General features: G+C 44.0%; 1 pseudogene; it reads left to right on the forward strand.

Annotated features, from left to right (window-relative positions):
• The window catches only part of LOC135571428 (trace amine-associated receptor 13c-like), a 12,458-nt pseudogene extending 6,414 nt beyond the window's left edge, over positions 1-6,044 (forward strand).
• The last annotated feature ends 3,424 nt before the right edge of the window (positions 6,045-9,468 follow it).

A 9,468-nucleotide genomic window follows, 5' to 3' on the forward strand; every position in this document is an offset into this window, starting at 1 on the left:
CGGGCAGGTTGTAGGGCGGCCGGCCGTCACAAGACGCGAGATTTCATCTGGAGAGAGAGGGGAGAAAGAGGTCAGAGCACAGGGTAGGGCAGTGTGAGCAGAACCAGCGGTGTCGTTTGACTTAGCAAACGAGGATCGGATGTCGTCGACCTTCTTTTCAAAATGGTTGACGAAGTCATCTGCAGAGAGGGAGGAGGGGGGGAGGGGGAGGAGGATTCAGGAGGGAGGAGAAGGTTGCAAAGAGCTTCCTAGGGTTAGAGGCAGATGCTTGGAATTTAGAGTGGTAGAAAGTGGCTTTAGCAGCAGAGAGAGAAGAGGAAAATGTAGAGAGGAGGGAGTGAAAGGATGTCAGGTCCGCAGGGAGGCGAAGTTTTCCTCCATTTCCGCTCGGCTGCCCGGAGCCCTGTTCTGTGAGCTCGCAATGAGTCGTCGAGCCACGGAGCGGGAGGGGAAGACCGAGCCGGCCTGGAGGATAGGGGACATAGAGAGTCAAAGGATGCAGAAAGGGAGGAGAGGAGGGTTGAGGAGGCAGAATCAGGAGATAGGTTGGAGAAGGTTTGAGCAGAGGGAAGAGATGATAGGATGGAAGAGGAGAGAGTAGCGGGGGAGAGAGAGCGAAGGTTGGGACGGCGCGATACCATCCGAGTAGGGGCAGTGTGGGAAGTGTTGGATGAGAGCGAGAGGGAAAAGGATACAAGGTAGTGGTCGGAGACTTGGAGGGGAGTTGCAACGAGGTTAGTGGAAGAACAGCATCTAGTAAAGATGAGGTCGAGCGTATTTCCTGCCTTGTGAGTAGGGGGAAGGTGAGAGGGTGAGGTCAAAAGAGGAGAGGAGTGGAAAGAAGGAGGCAGAGAGGAATGAGTCAAAGGTAGGCGTGGGGAGGTTAAAGTCGCCCAGAACTGTGAGAGGTGAGCCGTCCTCAGGAAAGGAGCTTATCAAGGCATCAAGCTCATTGATGAACTCTCCGAGGGAACCTGGAGGGCGATAAATGATAAGGATGTTAAGCTTGAAAGGGCTGGTAACTGTGACAGCATGGAATTCAAAGGAGGCGATAGACAGATGGGTAAGGGGAGAAAGAGAGAATGACCACTTGGGAGAGATGAGGATCCCGGTGCCACCACCCCGCTGACCAGAAGCTCTCGGGTGTGCGAGAACACGTGGGCAGACGAAGAGAGAGCAGTAGGAGTAGCAGTGTTGTCTGTGGTGATCCATGTTTCCGTCAGTGCCAAGAAGTCGAGGGACTGGAGGGAGACATAGGCGGAGATGAACTCTGCCTTGTTGGCCGCAGATCGGCAGTTCCAGAGGCTACCGGAGACCTGGAACTCCACGTGGGTCGTGCGCGCTGGGACCACCAGATTAGGGTGGCCGCGGCCACGCGGTGTGGAGCGTTTGTATGGTCTGTGCAGAGAGGAGAGAACAGGGATAGACAGACACATAGTTGACAGGCTACACAAGAGGCTACGCTAATGCAAAGGAGATTGGAATGACAAGTGGACTACACGTCACGAGTGTTCAGAGAGTTAAGCTTACGTAGCAAGAATCTTATTGACTAAAATGATTAAAATGATACAGTACTGCTGAAGTAGGCTAGCTGGCAGAGGCTGCGTTGTTGACTAAGTAGGCTAGTTGGCATTGGCTGCGTTGTTGACACTACACTAATCAAGTCGTTCCGTTGAGTGTAATAGTTTCTACTGTGCTGCTATTCGGGGCTAGCTGGCTAGCTAGCAGTGTTGATTACGTTACGTTGCGTTAAAAGAACGACAATAGCTGGCTAACTAACCTAGGAAGTCGCTCTAGACTACACAATTATCTTTGATACAAAGACGGCTGTGTAGCTAGCTATGTAGCTAGCTACGATCAAACAAATCAAGCCGTTGTACTGTAATGAAATGAAATGAAAAATGTGATACTACCTGTGGAGCGAAGCGAAATGCGACCGGATTGTTGAGTGCAGAAGTTCTGTTCGGTAGACGTTGGCTAGCTGTTGGCTAGCTAGCAGAGTCTCCTATGTTAAGGACGACATAAAACTACACACTCTAAACTACACAATTATCTTGGGTACGAAGACAGCAAAGACAACTATGTAGCTAGCTAACACTACACTAATCAAGTCGTTCAGTTGAGTGTAATAGTTGTGCTGCTAATCGGTAGACGGTGGACTAGCTAACGGTGGACGTTAGCTAGCTGGCTAGCTGCAGGGCAGTGTAGACTGCGTTAGGACGACGAAATACGATAATTACGCAATTATCTATGAAACAAAGACGGCTGTGTAGCTAGCTAAGAAGAAATTGATAAGATTAGACAAATCAAACCGTTGTACTATAATGAAATGTAATGAAATGTAATACTACCTGCGGACCGAGTGCAGATGCGACCGCTCGCTCCAACCCGGAAGTGCATACCTCACCAACCATAGCCCTTCCATTACCAACCATAAAGAATGTGCATCGCATCTCGACACTGCACCCGCTCACTCAGTTCATTGTGTTATCATCGTCCGAAGGGAGAAGACGCACATTTTAGAGGACTTTTACTCCGGGGCTCCCTCTATTTCACCTATCATACGGGGGACCCTACCACCGAGTGTTCCAAGGTTGCTACGGTCATTTCCCTGCTGACCGGACGGTCGTTGGAATGGGCTACGACCATCTGGGAGAGAGGAGAGGAGGAGCTGGGTTCGTTTGAGGGGTTCATGGCTCTGTTCAGAGTGGTCCTCCAAAGGGCAGAGATGGAGGTGAGGGAGTTTTCCAACTCCAGAATGGTGCCCAGATCACTGAGTGAGTATTCCATTATCATCGTTTTCCACCAAACCCTTTCTGGTTCCCATTTCACTGGCTGACTGTCCCTCAAGTGTTGTCTCTACAGCTCTAGTGGACTCCAGTGCCTTAGAGAACTTCATTGACCAGGCCCTCGCCTCCTCCCTGAACTTAACTTCATACCCGCTATCCTCTCCTTTTCCTGTCCAAGCCTTGGATAAACAACCATTGGGATCCGGCACGGTTATGCACATCACAGTGGGACCCATGCCCCAGGAAAGCATTCCCTTCCTCACCATTACCGCACCAGTACACAAAGTCATCCTAGGCTTCCCGTGGCTCCAACATCATAACCCCACCATCTCCTGGTCGAGGATGAGAATCACTGCCAAGGCCCAGGATGTCGGAGGACCAGCGTTTCCTTGTCGGTGGAGGGTCCTGTGAGTGTCCTCCAGCCCATCAACCTGTCCTCCTGTATTGTTGGCCCCGTGTTTTGGGACGTAGACGTGGTTCCGACAGGCTCTGGAGAGGGAACCCGCTCCTTCCACCTGCCCTCCAAAGCGCATCTACGTCCCCATGGGGGTGAGAGATCGACTGTTGATTAACTCAATCCAAAGCGGTACTGTCACGCCTACGATGCTCAAAGTCATCGGTCTACTGACCACCGGTCTACTGAGCACCGGTCCTGGCAACCCACATTGTGCACACCTGGACATCCTCACCACCCTTGTAACTCTCGCTTCATGTAGACTCAGTCATCAGGCAGTATTGGTTTTGTTCACGTTCAGTACGCTTCTCCTGTTTTGTTTATCTGCTTTTTCTCATCATTAAACTTACCTTCTGCACGTGCATCCTGACTCCAGGCGTATATGTTACAACCATTGATATATTCTAGTCCATTTTGACACCTTAAATCTCTTCTTATTGTGAGAAATTACACCGGTCATTGATTCATAATTTCAAAAATACAAATAGCTCTGGCTTAAGATTAGGGACTGCAAAAATATTTAATTAGTAAATGGTTTACATTTATAAAAATGTAAATGCCTTACAACTGGTTAATTAATGAACCATCTGCCTCCTGTGTCTGCATCTGGGTCTCACCTTGTGTCATGATAATTTGTTTTTGTTTAAATCAGAGAAAACAACACACCAGAAAAGGAAAACAACATCAAGGGGTGATTGGGTCAGATTACAGTATGGTTCTTCTGATGTCTGACAAACAATATTTGTCCCCATGATGTAACTGAGACACAGTCTCCCTCAACTTGAGGAAGTGTGGTTCCTAATTCAGTTCAGATGGACATTTCTAAACGTCTATGGAATGTTCATATGTAATGCCACTATTCATTTTGACTGCATGTGCTCTAGTGCATACCCCATACTGCGCTACAAAGACAAAACGCAGTAACAACGTCATTTAATTTACTGTCTTTTTCTGTCTAGACAGACAGCACTTTCTGATACTGCATGATATATTCTGATCCACTGGCTTGTTCTTGTGTCAGGAAACAAATACCACATTGACCAGGTAATAAACTTGGCCGTTACAACAGATCTTTATGCCATTTCATCAACTTCCCTACTGTCAACTTTCCTACAGACTGACATGTGATGTGCCGTCGTGTCTCCTGAGGCTGTGGATTATGTTCCAAACTAAGCACTGACAAAACCCAAACCAGATAGTCTGCACAGTTATCCTATTTCCCATTAAAATAGCCTTTGAGTGACCAAAACATCCATATTATATTTTCCCCATTTTAATGCTTAATTGAGAAAATGTACCTTTTCTCTCATTTATTTTGAAATGTTTTATTGAACCTTTATTCAACTAGGCAAGTCAGTTAAGAACAAATTATTATGGACAATGACGGCCTACCCGTGGAACCCAACAAATGAAATATGTGAAAACAATCTAATCTCTGACTATCAGTAAGGTTGAAGGACAGGCTAGGTGGGCACAGCAACATCAAATCCTGTCATACATTACATCATGCTTTCACAAATGATTTGTTTATCTAACCGTTTTTTCATTTCTGTGCTCACGTGTGAGAGTGTGTGTGTGTTTGTGTGTGTGTGCAGAGAGACTCTGGGGAGGGGAGTTTCTGTCTGTAACTCAGGGATAAATAGAGAGGCAGAGCTCAGAGTTTCTCAGAAGGCGGACCTGACAGGGTCACACACAGGACCAAGCAGGACCTCAGCATTTTGAATTGAATTACATATGGAGAAACATGAAGATGTTCAATACTGTTTTCAAGACGGAAACTCTTCTTGCAGAAAGGCTTTGCTATCGACATCTATCTACATAACACTGTACATCTTCTCATTGATTTCAGCAGTTACAGTATTTTTGAACGTACTGGTGATCATCTCCATCTCTCACTTCAAGCAGCTCCACACTACAACCAACCTGCTCATCTTCTCTCTGGCTGTGTCAGATCTCCTGGTTGGACTGATTGTGATACCAGTAGTGACTGTAGCAATAATGGAACCATGCTGGGGTTTTGGGGAATATTTCTGTGCGTTTCAATTCTACATCTCTTTTTTATGTACTTCCTTATCTCTGGGTAATTTGGTCCTTATATCTATTGACCGCTATGTTGCTGTGTGTGATCCCTTATTGTACCACTCTAGAATAACAATAAGAAGAATGATGTGTTTTATTTCCATTACCTGGTGGTGTTGTATCATATATGATGCTGTCATTATAAAAACTTTGTAAATGTGCAGACACCCAGTAGGTGTTTGAAAGAATGTTTTATTGTTGAAGGAAAAACCTGGGTCAATAACATAATTGACCTTGTAATTACAATGGTTGTCCCGTGCTCTATTATTATAACACTTTATTTGAAAATCTTTGTGGTGGCCAGATCACAGGCCAGAAAGGTATTTTCAAAAGAGGCTGTCAGTGTGTCTGGTGTTAAAACTGTACAGGCAAATAAGTCTGAGAGAAAAGCAACAAAAACTGTTTCTATTGTTGTTTTCAACTATCTCATTTGTTGGATTCCCTCTCTATTTCCTTTCCTTTTTGTATATTTTTTAAGTGAAAATGTTTTAACCTTTATCATCAGCTTTCTGCCACTTGTTAATTCCTTAATTAATCCAATAATTTATGCTTTCTTTTATCCTTGGTTCAAAGTGACAGCTAAACTTATTTTAACTCGGAAGTTAAGGCGTTCATAGTTCCTACCTTTTATTCCAACATTTGACTAACATAGATTTGCCATAGTTATGTAATACAATTGTTGTAATTGCTTCTTTCATGTAACAATACACTGACGTGACTTATCTCAGTGTTTTCATCATAGGTACGTGTGGTGTTGATAAATAATGATTTGGCTGGATTGAATTGGAATGACTTGGAGAAGGCATAAGCTTTTTTAATAAAAGACATTGTAGTCATTTTGGGTTGTATATTTGAAATAGCAAAGCCTGTGTTTGTCTCCTAAAAGTATATTCTGATGAGGTTATGAGTCATTCTATATCTTGTTTAACATCACCATCTAGTGGCTAAATTGGGACACAATGCCTTTAACAAGTGTACTGAAGTTGAATTGTTCAATATTGCACAATATCAGATAATGTCCAAGTCCATCTGAATAGTGTATTGTGTAAGTAGTTGAGGGTAAAATGCGAGAATATGCAATTATGTGTAAGACTTTATAATGTTCAGTAATAAACAATTTTTTAGGAATTTACAGTTTTCTCACCATTTATTAAAAATTACTCCCACATGTGTTAAATGTTAGTCAGCTAGGTATTCTCACATGTGTAAATAACTACTATATGCATTAATGATTAAACGCAGGAGACCACAGCAGACACTTGAACTTCAACATACTGGGTAAGAACAGTACCACTACTCTCACTACCACTACTCTCACGACATCACTGCTGCCAGGTCAAGGGACACACCAGAACAGCTCTCTCAGATGCTGTGGAGTCTGAATTGATATAGAGATTGGTAACACTTTATATTAACACTTTGTAATTTTCACACATTTATAACAACTTTGATACTATTCAGCAGATCATTCATAAAAATTTTAATACATATCTTTATAAACCATTTACTAATCATTAGTAAAGTAGTTTTGCAGTCCCTAATCTAAAGGGAGGACTCTTCATACTTTCTTACTACTTTATAAATGTTTTGAGCAGTGAGCAGTGTAATTTATCACATAAAGATGGACATTGTATTGGTAGATATTCCAGCAGTACCTGATGCTCCTTAAGATCTCAAATTGACCTGGAACATATCAATGGTTAAACAATAAGCACACAACACAGAGGATGTTAAAGGAAACATTTTATTCCAAAACAGTCACACTGTTGTAGTAGTGTGCTGAAGGAAGTAATGTGTTTGTCTGAAAATGATGACATTCTTGTTTGTTGACAGTGACCACCAAAACCAAAGTGTGGATTGTAGTCACTCATTAGAAATCAGATCAAATCAAACTGTATTGATCACATACACGTGTTCAGCAGATGTTACTATGGGTGTAGTGAAATGCTTGAACATCTCATAGTGCAGCAATATCTAACAAGTAATATATAACAATTTCACAAAAAATACCTTAAACACAAACCTTAAAGTGAAGGACTGGAATTAAGAATATATGAATATATGGATGAGCAATGTCAGAGTGGCACAGACTAAGAGCAGTTCATAGACTGCTTACAGGGTAATGGAACCAGTATCTAAATACATCATTTAACTGAACATTACATTTAAAGGGTTATTACCTTTAATACACTACAAAATCAAATCAAAATCACATTTTATTGGTCACATACACATATTTAGCAGATGTTATTGCAGGTGTAGTGAAATGCTTTTCTTCCTAGCTCCAACAGTACCTTAACAATTCACAACAATACACACAAATCTAAAAGTAAAAGAATGACATTTAGAAATATATAAATATTTGACAAAGCAATGTCTGAGTGGTACTGACAACAAATACAGTTGAATACAGTATATACATATGAGATGAGTAAAGCAGTGTGTTAACATTATGAAAGTGACCAGGGATTCCATGTTTTTGTACATAGGGAAGCATCCTCTAAGATGCAGGGTTGAGTAACTGGGTGGTAGTCGGCTGGTGGTGGGTATCAGTCTGATGGCTTTGAGATAGAAGCTGTTTTTCAGTCTCTCAGTCCCAGCTTTGATGCACCTGTACTGACCTCGCCTTCTGGATGGTAGCGGGGTGAACAGGCCGTGGCTCTGGTGGTTGATGTCCTAGATGATCTTTTTGGCCTTCCTGTGACATTGGGTACTGTAGGTGTCCTGGAGGGCAGGCAATGTGCCCCCGGTGGTGAGTTGGGCAGTCCGCACCACCCTCTGGAGAGCACTTAGTTTTCAGACTCTTTACTCTGTACCTTGTTGAAGCATCTTTACCAGCGATAACGCTCCAAGCTCGGCACACCTGTATTTGGGGAGTTTTTCCCCATTCTTCTCTGCAGATCCTCTCAAGCTCTGTCAGGTTGGATGGGGAGCGTCGCTGCACAGATATTTTCAGGTCTCTCCACAGATGTTCGATCAGGTTCTAGTCCGGGCTCTGGCTGGGCCTATCAAGCACATTCAGAGACTTGTCCCGATGCCACTCCTGCATTGTCTTGGCTGTGTGCTTAGGGTCATTGTTCTCTTGGAACCTTCGACCCCGTCTGAGATCCTGAGCCCTCTGGAGCAGGTTTTCATCAAGGATCTCTCTGTACTTTGCTCCGTTCCTCTTTCCCTTAATCCTGACATGTCTCTCAGTCCCTGCCACTGAAAACATCCCCAGAGCATGATGCTGCCACCATCATGCTTCACCGTAGGGATGGTGCCATGTTTCCGCCAGACGTGATGCTTGGCATTCAGGCCAAATAGTTCAATCTTGGTTTCATCAGACCAGAGTCTCTTGTTTCTCATCGTCTGAGTGTCCTTTAGGTGCCTTCTGGCAAACTCCAAGGCTGTTGTGTGCCTTTTACTGTGGCGTGGCTTTCATCTGGCCACTCTGAAATATGCAGTTTTGTCACACAACACAATACCACAGATGTCTCAAGTTTTAATTAACGGAGCATGTGAATTGGCGTGGTGTGAAAAGGTTAGTTTGTTATCGGGGTGCACGCTAACAGCGTTTCAATCTGTGACGTCACTCGCTCTGAGACCTTGAAGTAGTTGTTCCCCTTGCTCTGCAACGGCTGTGGCTTTTGTGGAGCAATGGGTAACGGTGTTGAGGGTGGCTGTTGTCGATGTGTGCAGATGGTCCATGGTTCTAGCCCAGGTAGGGGCGAGGTGAAGGGTGGAAGCAGAACTGTTACAAATACACCAGAGCTGTTGACAGAGAATGTAATGTTAATTTCTCTAGCATACACTGCCTCCAATGCCATTTTAGAGAATTTGGCAGTACGTCCAACCGGCATACTGCCAAAGTTCTCTTAATTCCCACATATGCTGAGAACGTGTTGGCTGCTTTTCCGTTACTCTTGCTGTAATGGTAAACATAGTCTTTTGCATGCACACCTTACCACAGTGTTTTCCATAGTGGCCTTTATTTATTAAGGTGTTTTATTGCCCTGCCATGGGTGAGCTTCTAGTCATCACAGAGTCACCCCAGACGGTTCTTGGAGCTTGCTCACGCGCAGGGTAATTTATAACCCTGATAAGATCTCAGCCTGGCAGATTCTCACACAAGGCTAGAGAGAGAGGGTGCCATAAATCTTGACC

The sequence above is a fragment of the Oncorhynchus nerka genome, linkage group LG1 (genome assembly GCF_034236695.1).
Source record: "Oncorhynchus nerka isolate Pitt River linkage group LG1, Oner_Uvic_2.0, whole genome shotgun sequence".
Taxonomy (NCBI): Eukaryota; Metazoa; Chordata; class Actinopteri; order Salmoniformes; family Salmonidae; genus Oncorhynchus; species Oncorhynchus nerka.